Source organism: Pteronotus mesoamericanus, unplaced genomic scaffold (assembly GCF_021234165.1).
Source record: "Pteronotus mesoamericanus isolate MK-2021 breed Mesoamerican mustached bat unplaced genomic scaffold, CSHL_Meso_final contig_32, whole genome shotgun sequence".
Taxonomy (NCBI): domain Eukaryota; kingdom Metazoa; phylum Chordata; class Mammalia; order Chiroptera; family Mormoopidae; genus Pteronotus; species Pteronotus mesoamericanus.
In genome coordinates, this window is record NW_026555134.1 from 7,917,426 (window position 1) to 7,930,583 (window position 13,158).

The 13,158-nt window shown below is 41.3% G+C and overlaps 1 protein-coding gene across 3 annotated transcripts in view; it reads right to left on the minus strand.

Annotated features, from left to right (window-relative positions):
* PALLD (palladin, cytoskeletal associated protein) overlaps positions 1–13,158 on the minus strand; it is a 348,613-nt gene that overhangs the window by 213,255 nt on the left and 122,200 nt on the right. The window lies entirely within an intron of this gene.

Here is a 13,158-nt window from a genome sequence, read left to right on the forward strand (position 1 = left end):
AATTTGTAGAAAAGTGAGCCATTTCCCAAGAAAGCTGCCTCTAGTGCTTCCCCTCAGATCCCGGGCATGTGGAGCTGTGGCTGGAGCAGGGAGGGGACTCAGGTGTGTGAACGAGACCAGGAAGTGAGGACTAATTATACCTTGACTTATTTGGCAATCTGAATAACAAATAAAATGGCATGTTTCATTTCAGTTGGTGCTTCAGAGCAAATTACCTCAGGCCAATATTTCATTCCAATGGACTATATTTTTTTTAAGTGTTAAAATTAATGGTATGATCAGATACAGACTTACATCATTTTCTTTGAAAAACATGGATTTTCTTGATGAAAAATCTCTTTTTTAATTCTCACCCAGGGATATTTTATTTTTTGTGGCAATAATAACATGATTTGTTTATTTTTTCATTGTTTTTTTCATTACCATTTAGTCCCCCTGAACTCCCTGCCTAGCCGCAGTCACTGCACTGTTGTCCGTGTCTGTGAGTCCCTTTTCCTTTGTGCTCAGTCCCTCCGCCCCCACCCTCTGCCACTCCTTAGCTGTCCTCCTGTTCCTACTGATGAGTCTGTTTCTATTTTGCTTGTTAGTTCAGTGTGTTCATTAGATTTGAGAGAGAGAGAGAGCGAGCGAGAAAGGGTGGGAGAGAGAGACATCGATATGAGAGAGAAACATCGATGGGTTGCCTCCTGTACGTGCCCTGACAGGTGATCAAACCCTCAATTTAGGTATGTGACCGGACCAGGGATTGAACCTGCAACCTGAAAGCTCTTCTTTTAGATGACAATTAGAGCACCTACTGTCTGGCTACATTCCAGTATTCCATATATCCTGCATGCCCCTGTGATCACACAACACTCAATTTTTAAAAATTGGCTTCAGAAGCACATAAAAACTTTGCAGAAAACAAAACACCTCAAACAATTATGTGGTGCAGGTACTAGGGGCAGAGGTTCTATCTAGCATATACAATTTACTAGTTAAAGGAGTATAATAGCTTCTTTGCTTATATAAATAAAAATGTGTAGTGACCTGCCCAGTGTGGCTCAGTTGGTTGGAACATTGTCCCATAACCAAAAGGCTGTGGGTTTGATTCCTAGGGCGTGTGCCAGGGTTGCAGTTTTAATCCCCAGTCTGGGCGCATATGGCAGGGAATCAATAGATGTTTCTCTCTCACATATCTCTCCCGCCTTCCTCACTCTCTCCTTGTCTGTCTGTCTGTCTGTCTGTCTGTCTCTCCCCCGCTTCTTCCCTTCCTCCTTCTCTTCCCTTCTCTCTCTGTCTCTTTCCCCCTCCCCTCTCTTCCTCTCTCCTTTCCTCTCTCTAAAAAAGCAGTGAAAAAAATATGCCCTCGGGTAAAGATAAAAAATGTGGGTTTTTTTGTATTTAAAAATCCACTGAGGATGATGGTTACATGTATTGCCTGTGCAGAAAAAGGGCAATAGAGTCAAAATTTGTCTTGTGGAGCAGGATTCTAATTCTGAGCCCCATACGTGTACATCAGGGCACCGAAAACTCATGGCATGATCTCTGCCTCAGCCACACCTGCTTGGAGCCCCTAAGATGTACTGACAAAGAAGAGTGCCAACAGCACTCTATCTTTTCAAGCTTGTGAGAAAGTCTTTTATGACTACCTGTTCACTCTGGTAGTTTATAGATGTTGGGGAAATAAAAAAATTACCCTGTGCTAGAACAGGTGGAGTAGCCCAAGCTACCCGTAAGTGCTATCACACTCATAGCTCTTTCAGTTTGGGGGTGGGGCAAGGATTATCATAGTCTTCTTCCAAATTTAATGTTCCATTGGTCCAGTTTTTCAGGTTATAACCTAGGCTTAAAAATATTTGTCTGGGTAATATGTTAGACCAATTCTGAAGAATCTTTTCTGAGGTTTCTTATGGCTAAAATTCTTCCATATGCCCAAAGATGGAAGAGCTGGAATAATGAGAGTTCGTTCCTTGTCACTAGATATATTGAAGATGGAGGAACAACTGCCAAAGATCTTGTAGAGAGAATTCAAGAACTAGATGGTTAATGGAGAGACTATGATGACTGGTGCCATCCATGTTCTTTTGGCAAACAGTTGACAGCTGATGCATGGAAGTGGGACAACACATCTAATGCCTCAATACAGAAGAACTGCATAATCCTCTTACTTATGATTCATTCACTAGATTAGCCTAATTCAGTCAAGACAGCTCTTGAGATTTCTAGGGGCTTTTAAATTAGAACAGTTTATTGGGGATCCATTAGCTGTTAAATGAAACTTCTTTCAGCACACAAAATACTACAATGTTTCCATGTTTGCAATCAATTTGCATTACAAAAATATACTTCTAAAAATATTTCATACTTTATCCCAAAACTTGGGTCAATATGACCCAAGACATTAAAGAATTTCCTGTAAAAGAAAAGCTCTCTAAATTCATTATTGTTTAGTATTAACTTGCTTTGTACTAAAGCTTCCAGTTTTTCTTTGCTGAGGTTTATGCTTTAGCCTTATTTCATTAATGGAGAACCTCTCTGACTTTGAAAATGCTTGTGTTAGGAAATCATATGCTAAAATTCAAATCCAATGAAGTGTAACTTAATTTTTCAAAAGCACATTTGAGAGTTTTAAAAAGATTTTAAAATTTTCTATCATTTAACCAAAGAATAATTTTTACCAAACATTTTATATATGTATTTTCACAATTCCCTGAATCCCCAACCCTCTCCCCAATTTTTGATTTCTTATTTTTCAATATTTTTTTCTTGGAGAAGAATCAGATACCACCTCCAGAATAAAAGCAAACCATTATCCCTGCCTGTGATTGGCTCACCCATAAACATACCTGTTGGGACAAAAAAGACTTCTCTCTGCAGAAGGGACTCCCAGGAACGGTCACACTGTGAGTGAGTGGTCACAAGCTACACCTGCTCCCTCACCATGTCAGCCCTGAGGTCCAGTCCCTTGGAGAAAGTTCTAGCCTTCCAGCTTCTGTGCAGAGTGTTTCATCTGCTTCTACCTCGCATTCTTTGAATTTGTCCCCAAGTCCCTGGGAGGAAGAGTACACCTTTCTCCCTCTTCCCCTACCGTTTCTTTTTGTCATTATGATTTCTAAGAGACAAAATAAATGAAAGTGCTTAATAGTTCTAAAATTCTGGTAAGATTAGAAAGAGATTTTCTGGCTAGTGGCTAAAGAGTTAACCTTAGACATTACAAAGAAAAGGTCTAATCTGTTGCCAGGTCATTTACTGCAATGTTAAAGCTAAAAGAGTGAGTGTGCCCAACACTCTGGAGCCTAATAATGTATTTGTAACTAGTATACTGAGGAGAAGGAACAGCCTTCTAACACTATTTTAGAAGTGGTTTATTGATCCCTGTACAAATTTTCAGCAATTCAAGTAACCAGAATTTATAGATTTATTCCTAACTTCAGGAAAAATTGACTTCACTCTGGTGCCCTTTGCCTTCTCACATTAATCTTTAAATTGCAATTAGCTAAGTTAAATCATGAGCTTGAAAGGCATCCCCCCACCTTCTTGAGGCACAGGATCTGATTTTTGCCAAATTTGGTTTGTGTCACTTCATCTTTACAAAACCATTTAAGTCCATTTGTATTTTTAGCAAAGAACAACATTAGACTGTACGCATTGTACATGAAGGAGGGCAGAAAGAAAGAAGCAGAAAGCACTGTTGTGCTTCACAGTATTGTGGCACATGCATGAAACGCGGAAGGTCTGCAGGCCTCTGAGTGTGGAAGGGGTGGTCGGAGATGGAGGCAGGACTCTTCCAACTGGGAGCTATACAAACATTTAAAAGGAAAATGAAATTTAAGATATAAGCCAATACCCCCATGGATTGAAATTTGTTGTAACTAAGACGGGAGCATGAATCGGTACAACCTTTTAAGAAGGGAATTTGGCAACACTAACATTTAGAACGTATCTGTGTTTGACCCAGTCGTTTCCCTTCTAGGAAGTTTCACTTTGATATGCTCCCACAAGGGCACGAAGACATGAAAACATGTGTACAAGGATGTTCGTGTTAGCGCCTTTTTTTTTTTTAAACAGTAATAGGAAAACACTTTCTTGCCCTAACTGTCCATCAAAGTGGAAATGGCATTTTAATTATGGTATTCAATAATTATGGAAATAGTATGCAGCCTTTAAAAATAATGTGACATAAAGCTCTCAAAAAATATATTATCTAGTAAAACCACAGCAGTATAGAATGGAACAGTAGACTTCTGGAGGGTTAGACAAGAAACTTGTCACTTTTAAGTTATATGGAAAGGAGGGTTTGATGTTGCGGGAACATGGAGAACTTTTGCTTTTCATTTTGGAGCTTTCTGTGTGGTTTTATTTTACCACAAGCAAATATTACTTCATACACATTAAACTCATTAAAATTACACAAAGGAAACCTAAAGAAAAACATGACAATGTTAGCATACCCATTCTATGCAGAATTTTAATTGAAAATATATATATTTTTTAGGGCAATTATGTTCTATTAAAGGAGACTTGATTATTTCATTATTCATCAACTACTGGAGTTTTGCAACACATTTTATTTCTACTACCCTCAGGTTATTAGGAGGATTAAACAAGGTGATACCTGTCTAACTTTTGGTTTGGGGCTTGATGTAGGTTAGCCAGCTGTTAAAATTTTTACAAGAGCCACGGGAAGAGTCTACTGTAGGGGTACACAAAACAATTCAGAAAAGTCTTCGACTTTGGATGTATGCAACTAAATATCAGTCTTCTATTTTTTCTTCTATTTCATATCCCCTCCACTAGAGCTGGGTTATAAATTCATGGGTTTGTAGTATTTGCCTTTATTCTTTTATTTACATATGAAAATTCCCACTACTGGGAGGCCCATTGTATGCTTGCTAAAGTCATGATCACAGTAAGAATGGAATGGACTTGATTAAAGAAAAATGTTAGCATACTGTCTTATACACTGAAGTACTTAGTCCTAAAACTAGATGTATTGATGCAAAGAGGAGCTTAAAAAGTTTCACAGCAGCCAGGGATTATCTCATCTTGCTTCGGGTAGTGGGTGAAAAATATCACAGTGTATCATAAATGAGGATCTATGGAATGTGACATGTTAGGGTTGTATTCTGTTGTGTTTCCTTAACGACCAAGCAATAGCTTATAGGAAGGTTCTTGGCTCTGCTGAGTCCATGTCCCAAGAACAGAATGGCTTTTAGCCATGAAGTGATTCTTACAAGGTTCAAAGGAACCTGAGCTCCATCTTCCAAGTGTTAGGTAGCAGCTAGGACTGAGCAGCCAAAGGGGAAATAAAGGCAGGGCCTTCTCCAGTACAATCTAACAAAGAACTTACTACAGGAGGCTAGAAGCAAAAGAAGACATGTCTCATACACTGACCCAGCAGTCCTAAGCCTGGTCTGATAAAATTGCCAGGCATTCCAAACAACACAAGCAAAACTCTAACAGCACAGGAGCAGGGAAGAGTCCTTGAGAATGGGCTCCTGTAATAATCTTACTAAGATTGCCAGGGGTCCCGAACATCCCAAGGCCTAGAAGGTGGGAGGAAGTCCTTGAAATTCCATGTACCATTTCCACTCTCTAGGAAAGAACCCCTGAACATATGTTATGTTTGGGTAGTCACATCTCCCTGGGGGAAGCTGGCCCCACCTTTTCCCACCAACCAATATGTAACTCCTTCATCCCCCTTCTGCCAACTATATATAAGTCCTCAGAACAGTAGACCTGATGCCTCTTGCTACTCAAGCTCTTGCCTTTCACCCCTACCTTAGCTAGGTCCTTTCCCTTCCATGAAAACTTAGCACTAACAAACTTTGCTTGCACACTTATAGGCTTGCTGATCTGTAATTCTTTACTGCATCAGCAAGGAGAATTGGGTTTCTCTGGTAACATATACATCCTTTGGGTTGTCCCTTGCAAATCTTGCTGAGAGGAGAGAGAAGCTAATTAAGAAGCAAAATGAAGATCTAGCTAGGTAGGAGAAAGACAACAATGTGCCTACTCACATGCAGCTTTTACTCCATGGGTAAGACTGGGGAGAGAGAAAAGAAGCACTTAAACCACCACATAAAATCATTTCAGGCAGAGCAATGCCCTAAAGAAAACAAAACACAGTAAGAGTGATGGGAGCTCCATTAGATAGGAAAGTTGTGGAAGAGAGTGAGGTCATTTCGTGCTGTGAGAGTACAGTGTGGTTGGTTGGTTGGTTGGTTCATTGGTTGGTTGACCAAGACTGTGTAAAAATAAAGATATCATCAAATAAAAAAAGCCTGAAAGCGGGTGCTTGATGCAAAATATTCATGCCTAGAGATTTTCTAAGGATGAGCATCACATCACCTATCTCCGAAGAGGCTCTTTTCCCTCTTTGGATTTATTAGGACTAACTAGCAAATCTCTCAGCTTCTAGGCAAACAGAATTTACACTTTCTTTCCTGAGAGCATTCTCTCATATTAATTTATACCCATGAGGACCAAAAAAATTTTTCACTTATGACTTAATATAGACTTCAAGTCTATCTCCACAGTGAAATGGCCCACTTTCTCCCTCCATTATGTCATAGAGTTCTAATTCTTCTGTCTCAAGCTATAAAACAGCTGCTGCTAATGCATATGGACAGCTTTCAAAATTGAGGCTACTATTATACTACAAGCATTTCTCTGTTAGCCTTTGCAAACTGTTCAGCTCTCTCCTTTGCCTGGAATGTTAGGAGGGCTCTGGTGCCTATAGAAAACAGAAGAAAAGTAGCTTTTGGGGTTGTTGGGTAAGAACTAACTGCCTGTGTACTCCCTGGGGTACATTTGTTCTTGTAACCAAAAACCAAGAGAGAGTTCATGTCACAACACTTTCAGAGGCTGCCAATGACCCCAAGAGAATAACCTTGGGAAGGGGAAAAAAAAAAAAAAAAAGAAGAAGTGAGGTATTGTATACTTGTTCTAAGTATACAATCTGCATAAAGAAGGAAAATGAGAGACATTCCTTTCTTAAAGGTAACTGGTAGGCCCAGGGGCGTTCTTTACCTTGAAGGTGCGCTGGGATTCCATGGAAGGGCTTGGAAAACCTGCCTGCGTTTTCCCCCAACTCCTTCTATGGGCGCTTCTTAAGAGGTCATCTCACACATGGGCTTATTCCCACTGGGATCTACTCTCATCATTTGTCTTCCTAGCAGCCTCAGAAACATCTTTTTTTTTTCCCTCTGTAAGTATTTTAATAACTAATTCTGAACTCTGAAGGGGGAAGGAAAGCAAGAATGAGAAGAATCTATCCCACCGTAATAAATGAGCCAGAGCACCGATTTTGCCCCGCAGCCCCTATGGTCAGCCACACCTTCCAAAGGCCTTAACTAAGCGAGCTGGACGCTTCTCGAAATGTAAATATCAGAAAATAACTTAATTCTAATCTTTACCTTTATCAGGACTCGTAGGTTAAAAGGGCTACTGACATCTTCAATTCCTTTCATATTTGATGACGAGTATAGCACTTTAAAAGCTGGTTGAAGAAAGGAAGGCAAGCGAGAAACAGAGGAATACGATTTTTTCTTTTGAATGGTGGATTTCTGAAATTTGCTGCTTCTTTCCCAAACTATTCTTTGCTACGCACATTGAGAGCACAGACTATGTTTTCATTATAGTTTATGCATATGTATTGTTTTATGTTCTATTAACAAATACCTTAAATTTTTTAGTAGTTTTGAGAACTGAGATCCTCTCATATTTATACCAATATATGGAGAAATTATCTGTATTTTTAATAAGCCAAGTTACCTATTTATTTTATTGTTGTTCTATTATGGTTGTCCCAATTTTTCCCATTGCTCTCCCCTACCCCACCTAGAAAAGTATAAATAAAGTTTCCGTGTCATAAAGTGTTATATTCTTGAATGATGAGACTTACCTAGCTGTTATCTTTACCAAGTGAGACAATATAATGTAAGGCATCACAGCTAAGATACTACTTATTTTGTGGCAAAGAGGAATAAACTGTTTCTACAACCATTGCTGGGAGCCATGGAAATTAATCTTATGCCACTGATATCAGGGGAAACCAGAGGCCGTAAGCTATGTGGTGGCAGTGAGCCAGATCTTGATTCATTCTTGGAAGCCTCATACACACCATTTCACAAGTGATACCTGGAGACCACTTTAAGTATATTTCATTTTGGTGTTAGGGTTGTTCTGGAGAGAAGAATGTTTCAGGGGTGGGTGGTAAAGTTGTAAATAGGGACTGATGGACTGCTATCTCTAAAATTACACAGCCCTGTGCTCTCCACACACTTGTCAAAGCTTGGCAGCAAAGCCCCAGGCTTGGCGCGGAGCAGGACTGGAGTCCTGCTGTGGAAGCAGATGGCCGGTGGCCACTAAGTCCGGACCAAAGGGAACTCACCTTCAGTGTTCTGCTGGGTGGCTTCTAACTTAGAGCACCACCTCCCGGCTCTCCTGAAGGGAGCCCCTTGGCAATGTGATCCTGGAGGAGGAGGGGCAGGCGTAGCATCTGGCACAGGATCCTGGCCCTTCTCCTCCCAAGGTCTGTGTGGGAAAGGGGAGCTGCCTGCTCTCAGGAAGAGGTGGCGGCCACCCTGGGATCTGCTTAGGTGAAGCTACGTGTTGCCGTCCTTTGAACAGCAGCCAGGAGACCACTTTGCCACCTGGTGATGAAGTTGGCTTCCTGCCTCAGTTTCTTCTTAGAATAGCAAACAGCACACAAGGCTCAGCAAACCTGTGAGGTCGTCTCCTAGTTTTTAATAATTCCTTGTATTTATTTAGTGCCTTTTTCCTCTCCCAAGAGCTAACTGTAGGAGTTTTCCATATGTTACTTCAATAATCCTCATTACAGCCCCGTGCCTGGGCTGGTTAGAGAGTGGTGCTAATGGGGCCAAGGTCGGCGCTCAGTCTCTCACGAGCCCCCTGTGAGCAGCCCCGTCTGCATGGAGAAAACCTGTTTCAGGTCTCACTCTGCACAGCTAACCATAACCAATTATTTCAAAAAGCTTGCAAGAGGCCACAATGACAACAGGTGGTAATAATAATAATAATAATGGCAGCTCACATTTAATGTGTGTTCACTCTGTGCCAGGTATTTTCTAAGCACTTATCATATATTAACTAATTCAGCTCTCCCCAAAACTCCACAAGTTCTACTTTTAGACCCATTTTAAAGAAGAGGAAACTGAGGCCCGGGGAGGTTACGGTCACACAGGGAATGGCGAAGCAGGGGTTTTAAATTCCATCTCTGCTTCAAGGGACCAAACTTGTAAACACTACTCAATACTGCTCCCTATAAGCAACACTATGAAAGGCACACTTTGATGCGCAAATTCCTTTTGTCTGGATATGAAGTGCAACTTCCTACCATATGTTGCCATGTAAAATGCTCACTTTTGCCCAAATTTGTTCTGGAGAGAAGACTGTTTCAGGGGTGGGTGGAACATGAGGTAAAAATAAGGATGCACATTATACATGGGTATGATTACATACCACGGGTATAATAACAGGCATAACATCATGTATAATGTGCACAAAAATGTGGGTGTGCATGATACATGGCAAAATATGGTAGCATTGAGTAAGATGCGAAGAGTTGGGAAGAGGGACTCAGTTAATATCTAAAGGACACCACTAACCATACACATTAGGTGCTGTGCTATACACGCCATAGGCTTTGTCTCATTTACTCTCCAGAGCAGCATTTAGAATACAGCTCAGGATATGGAGGGTCAGAGAGGCCAAGTAATTTGAATACTGATATTTAGCCTAAGAGCCAGAATTAGAAAAGAAATCTGTTTGTAGTGCATATGTTATTTTCATGAAATTTCAGAGTCATTCCCAATTTAAAGGAAATGTTATATATGTGAAAAAGAAACAGAGGTTCAGAGGAGATGAAACTTGCCATGAGCGATGGCATCCAGGATTAGAAGCACACTTTTGGACTTCCTTTGCTGTGTCCCCTTTCCTACAACTACCTGTGGCACTCACATATCACATTCAAAGAGGAAGTAAACACCTATGGCCACAGGGACAATGCTGGGTGATGGGAGAGAAAGGGAGGTTACTCACTGGGAAAAGGAGGGTACCCAAATCTGAATTATTTGCTTATTGGGAGGATTCCGTGATATAGCCTATCTAAACCACTGAGACAAAGTCAATGCTCAGCAAATGTTTAAAAGACATTAACATCAAAGAGCTCTTGTCTGTCATTTGAAGCAAATGGGAGTTAACTACTTAATCATTTCCCCCTCTGGATGTGCCAAATGGTTTTGAAAAAAGAACGGCCTCCAAAAAGCACAGGCTCTGGCATCAGACACATTGAGGTTAGGACCCTGGCTCTGTCATTCCCTCCATGCACTCAGGTGAGTTACTTGTCCTCTCTGGGCTTCAGTTTCCTAATCTGGAGAATGGGGATAATAACGGTACCTATGTCATGGCATCATTAGATTAAAGGAGAAAAATGAATACAGAGCGGCTCCCCATCAGAGCTCAGTAAAGCCTAACTATGAAAGTGAAGATCTTCATGGGAAAGAAACCCCGTTTTTGTGAGATCACCCATGATCTATAAATGGAATTCACTTGTGTGTCACTCTGTGGCTTCAGACACTCTTAACCAGTCTGCTTTCGTAAAAGTGCTCATTTGTGGAGGAAAATTTTGCTGTTTCAGCAGATAGAGTTTCAAAGTGCACTGCAGGGTATGTTGGGTGCCTTGATTAATGGCTCAGCAGATATTCATATTGGTAGTAATAACTAGCACATGTGTATTGGAAATCATACACAGCATATTGTGCACTCATATTATGATAAACAGCAGCAAGATGTTAAACAGGGATGGTTTGGCCAGCTAGCTGTGATAACTGTTAACACTACAAATGCCAGCTTCTGGATTGCGAGTTCCTTGCAGCTTAAATATCAAAACCCAAAGAAAGAAAAGCCCCAAATTGTTTCCTGTGTATTATGCTCAAGTCAGACAACACAATCTGGATATGAATTCCACCCGAAAGCAATACTTCCACTGTGGTTAGCAAACCAGACTGCTTTTCCTTTTTAGTTTAACTTGACCTAATTAAGGATTGGGCGTAGAATCTTGACATAATGCTCTGAGATCCTTTAACAAGTCATTTAACATTAGTATTATTCCATAACTTGCCAAGTTATAACATAAAAGGTAAGTGCTTATTTCAGCAAAACCTGAGCTTTCCTGTATGGACAATAATTTAAGGCTCACACCAACAGGGTTCCAAACGCCCTTTCCCTCCAGCCCCGAAAACCCTGCTGTCTTCTCAAAGAGCTCTCACGTCAGCTAAAGGTAAGGCAAGGTACACATCGGACAAGGGCTCAGGAGGCTGACACTGAGACATTTGTCTCCAGGGTGTCACAGACAGTAGAGGCCAAGGTCGGGGGAAAACATGATTTCTTTTCACTGTGTTATTTGCTGTCAGAGTACGTTATTGTTTCCTGTCCCACGGTCACAATCTGGACATTTTTTCTGAAGAGGTACAGAAGAGGCTAGCCTATTGTGTAGAAAATTCCTGCTCTTGAAAAAAGAATATAAAAGAGGCAGCCAGTGGAACAGGTCTACCAAAACTGGGAGTCCAGTTGGGATCCATGTATATTTTCAACCCCTCAATAGTCTGCTTTGGCCCCAGAAACTATCTTATTCACACTTCACTTCCTTCTCAATAAAACACACATAAAGGAAGCTAACCAGAGACCTCTCATGTATTTGATGAGTCTGCAAGACTTAACTGACTTATATGTGGTAGGGCTCAGTATTTTTAATTCCGTGAACATATACTCTCTCAGTGCCCTGAGACTGGGAAATGGGCACCGTGTGTAAGCATCCGAGGAGCTTTTTAATCGATGAGAGCATAATATGCACAACTCATGGGAAGGAGCCAGCATAGTGCCTGCGTGTTGTGGGTGCCCAATTCACGTTTCCTGCACTGCACTCTCCCCAGTCATCTCTTGGTCTGCTGTAGTAGACAGGTTTTCAAATTTCAATTGTGAGCCTTGTTGAATAGTTTGCAATGTTTCTCTTTGAGGGAGCAGGCTGTGGAACTTTCCCTCGGAGAAGTTTATAAGCCATACCCAGCTGGCGTGCATGTGATTAGGAGGTCTCCCAAAGACCTTCTGGAGAGTCACCTGATTCCCTCACAATTCATGGTTCAGGTCCATTATACACTCACATCTGCAACAGCCTCGGGGAGGCAGGCTTTTGATCTGGAGCTGTAGAGACTGACAAAATTGGGGGCCAGAGTTTCTCCAAGGGCTGAGTGGGGAGCTAAGACAGAATACACAAAAGAGGGGAGTCAAGCAGGTTGGCAAAATGAAGGGGACCACAGCAGGGCTAAAACAGGGCTTTGTGGTAGGTGCTGACATCCACAGCCATAGGCCCAGGGTAAGCAGGGAGTCTTCTTGAACTACTGTCTGGAGGAGGTAGGTGTCTGTGACTGGCTTCTATGGGCCAAGTTTGTCATAGGGCAAAGGCAGATCTGCTGCACTGGAAGAGTCTGTTCTAGAAAGGATAGCTTAAGAGAGGGTTTCTGCAGGTATGATCTACAGATACCTTAGAACACTCTAAGGTAATTATTAAAACACAAGTCGCAAGGCTCCACTTAGGTTTCATGAATCAATATGATGTGGGGCCAGGGATCTGTATTTTTGACAAGCACCCCCTTCCCCCACCCCACCATAGGATTTTTAGAAATTCTAAGGTTTTAAAACCACTAAAACATAGTAAAGTACAAGGAATTTAAAGACAGAAAACCTGAGTCCTATTCTTGGCTGTGTGATCTTGGGAGTTACTTGACCTAACTGAACCTTAGTTTGTTCATCTGTAAAAATGGGGATGTCTTTTTTTCATGAAGTTTGGTTAAGTTAGTGTAAATGAAAATGTTTTTAATTATCACGTTTCTGTGCCAAAATGAAATCTTGGAGACTCCCACCACTGCACCTACGACAGATCTGGACTTGGTCAATTATCTCAGAGCTGACCAGTGTTATCACCCTTAGTTATGTTTCTCCTAGAAGGCTCCTCATGGCCTCTTACTTTTCCAGCACATATAACTCTGTCTGATGATCACTTTGAGTGCCAACTTTGAGAGATGAAATGCTTGCTTTTCAAATCCCAGAGACATGAGGCAGAAGTGCTGTGAGGGGCCAGAAGGCTCAGGGGTC